Genomic DNA, 3,499 nt, shown 5'->3' on the forward strand with positions numbered 1-3,499 from the left:
CACTTCCCCGTCAGTCAGGACCAAGATCTTACCATAATTACACTGTGCTTTCCATAAACTGCTTTAGACTATTATTTTAGTTGCAACCCCAACAGTGGTAAGATATCGTGAGAGCAAATAAATTATATAACAACATAATTCAAACCGCAACACACGGCTCAAGAAGCCGACAAATATCCCTGTACGTAATTACCTCCACTGAAAATCTATATCTTTCATAACAAGTGATCCACAGTCGTGATACACAAAACCCTGGGTTGAACCTGAAGTTACCTTGTTAATGCCAAATCTTCCGTCGTATTGCTATTGTTTTTATTAGTCATATTTATATTATTATATCTTCCTTTCTTGTTGATGAAAGTTTCTCTCTGCAAAATAATTAATTCATATGTTACACTTAAAATGATTTTACATTAAACATTTATTTCTGTAAAAATACAGATACAGTTCAGGTCAGGATCCCTCGTTCATCACGTACTGGCGATTACTTCTACTGTCAGCATTAGCTATTGATGCCCAGTGTATTGTAAAGCCTAGAGCGCCCTCTGCTGACATGCTGAGCTTAGCAGGAACAACCTCACCCATTCAAACACATGTACTCAAATGACCCTGTGACCAGACAGAGATACAGAGAAGTAATAAAATAGTTTATTTATGTTTTGATTCCTTGGGTTCTAATCAGTTCAATTATTAAAACGGGGGCTAATATTTGTCTGTCTTGTACAACACACCGGGTCACACATACATTTAGTAAATTGCTATTAAACCTTACATGTTAATAAATAAATAAATTAAAACATAATTCTTTCATTCCACAGGCTATGTGTTGTCCCTGACCCAGCAACTGCAGAAGATCACCATTCCAGAGGATCTTAGCGCTGAGCCAGTCAGAGCTCAGGTTGTTGCAACTGTTCTTATCAGACTATTTTTACTACAGTTCATATAACTACTGAACAGTAGGTTCTGTCTGAGGTTTCTGCATGTTAAAAGGAAGTTTTTACTCGCCACTGTCACACCAAATGCTTGTTCTTGGGGGAATTGTTGGGTCTCTTTAAATAAAATTGAATTTGTAAGCTTCTGTTGCCAATTGTTTCTCTGCTGTGGCCCTCACACGTCTTGGTGTTGTAAAACAGGAATTCAACTTCGGGCGGCATCCGCTCACAATGTCCACATGTGCACCTGTAGTAACAATAAACCTCAACTGAAGCATGAAACAGGAAAAGCACATCAATTGGTTTAATTCAATGAAAACAATTTGAATGCATTTGTAAACAAAAATTCACTTTAATACTTGATCTAGTGATTTCCTTCATATTCGTAAATTCTGGTACATTTTATGAAACTACAAATAAGGTCGTACTATTCGCCTTATTTTTGAACGCGGAAGTAAATATGGGTCGAACTTCTGGTTTTTGTGCGGGACTTCCGTTTCATCGCTTCCCTGGGCAACACTAACACAAAACATTACCTTAACTAAATTGGTTAACTATGTCGTGGGAACATTTCCAAAAATCGCTTAATAATCCAAATGGCAGGTCAGTGCCACACCCTCAAACTATTCATGAGTGGGAGGATGACATGAAGAAGTGGCCTCAGATCACGTATGAGGACATATTTAATTATTTTGTGTTGTCACTTGGTGCGGATGGGTCTACAATGCGCAATTATAAAAGTACAGAGGCGTATCAGTACCTTCACAGTGTAAAAGTTGGGAAGGTGTTAATCAATAACCGCATCATCAATGACCTGGTATTTATGAAGGCTGATGTTCAATCAAGCCAAAGCAAGTCTGACGTTCACTCTGCATGGATCCTGACTACATCTACCGGCACTGTTGAGACGGCCGGGTGCTCCTGTGTCGCGGGACAGGGGAAGTCCTGCAGTCACGCAGCGGCGATCTTATGGAAGGTAGGTTAATGAATTGCCTGTTAAGTTGTCTGTTTTATATACAGTGTATGGTTCAGTGTCAAAATATACTAACTTTAGCTGTTGCCTCGTTGTGATTAGATTGTCAGTTTATTTTACACAGATAGCAGTACTAAATGTTTGGGATTGAACTAACATTACAATTTGATATCAACTGAACTGTTGCCTACCTCATAATGTTTAGGTTTGAAGTTTGACACAACATTGTACCAATCTGATGTGTACTCACCGAGCTCTTGATGCAAGTTTGTCACATTAAAATAAGCTAGATTTTAGATTAGATTAAAATAGATTTACATTGAAGCTTCGAGTTTATTTCTATTTGATACCCAAACAATACAAATAAGTGCTAAAGAGCTGATGAAAACATTGGCTTCTAAAGCATTTGTTAAATAAAATTTAGTATATGACTAACATTTTTATTTTTTAATTAACAGATCGTGCACCTTTTCCAGATAAGTAAAAGTCTAATCTCTTGTTCATTGATGCTCCTTGGGTTAAGGTAAGGTCATTCAAGTTTGGGTAAATGGTATATTCTGTCAGCACACCACATTTTGGTGAACCACTTCTTCTGTGTAGGTAAGTAAGTTTCTATTTTCACCAATTCTAATTCATACCAGTCTAATTTCGAATGGCAATTTGTTTAAGTACATCATCAAGGTAAGTTGAAAAATATATTATTATATTTTCTATATAAGTATTGTGACACCAAGGACTGTAATACATTAAAAATATGCAACTGTTCTATTTAAACTTTGTTAAAGGTGCAGTTTGCAGTCTCCAAAGGTCTGACTGGATTGTCCTGCACAGATGAGCAGCGCCACTGGAACTCAGGGACACGGCGTAATTTAGTCTCCAAAAGGTTGAGCAATATATGTTTCAGGCACCACAAAGAAAGTTCTGATGTCTCTGAGAACATCCTGCCCATCTCTCCATCTCTACCGCCAACTCCTGCCTACAGCTCACATGAAGCACTGAAGATGAACTTAGAAGTCGCAAATGTTCCAGTGGGCAGCCTTCTGCACAAATGCATATCTGCTGAACCAGAGCAAATTCCAGCAGCTCCCACACAGCTCCAGCAGCCTCATAGTGAACATGGCACGGACATACAGTGCCAGAAATGCATGTCATTTCATGATATGTACATTAAATTAGATGGGGATAAATGTGCCAGTTTGGAGGGGTCCACTAAAATGCAGAGTGCCTCCCACTTGTGGTTTGATGCTGGTAAATTAAGAGTAACTGACCCTTTGTTAGGCTAGTTCCTTGGTGTTTTACTTTTTATAGCTAGTGCTCGTTTTCGTTTTACACGGGAAGGTGATGTTTTACCATTTTAATAGTAATTGTGATTATAATTAATATGTATAAAATTAAATGGCCTACAAATAATGCCATAAGTGAAATGTTTAAATTTAGTTGTTTTACCATTTTTCAGAGGTGTCAATTCCAGGTTCAGAAAGTAAAAGTCCTGCCATGTGTTTATTCCACCAATGAACTCAGCCAGCTGATTTCACTAACTAATTAGTGAAATCAGCTGGCTGAGTTCATTTTTAAAGTGAATAATTGTAATTAC

General features: G+C 37.7%; 1 long non-coding RNA gene across 1 annotated transcript in view; it reads left to right on the plus strand.

Annotated features, from left to right (window-relative positions):
• The window catches only part of LOC114570597 (uncharacterized), a 1,916-nt gene extending 1,002 nt beyond the window's left edge, over positions 1-914 (plus strand). Inside the window, exon 3 of the long non-coding RNA XR_003694549.1 lies at positions 819-914. This is a non-coding gene — a long non-coding RNA (uncharacterized LOC114570597). The remainder of the gene's footprint in view (positions 1-818) is intronic.
• Positions 915-3,499: the final 2,585 nt, after the last annotated feature.

Source organism: Perca flavescens, chromosome 16, assembly GCF_004354835.1.
Source record: "Perca flavescens isolate YP-PL-M2 chromosome 16, PFLA_1.0, whole genome shotgun sequence".
Classification (NCBI taxonomy): domain Eukaryota; kingdom Metazoa; phylum Chordata; class Actinopteri; order Perciformes; family Percidae; genus Perca; species Perca flavescens.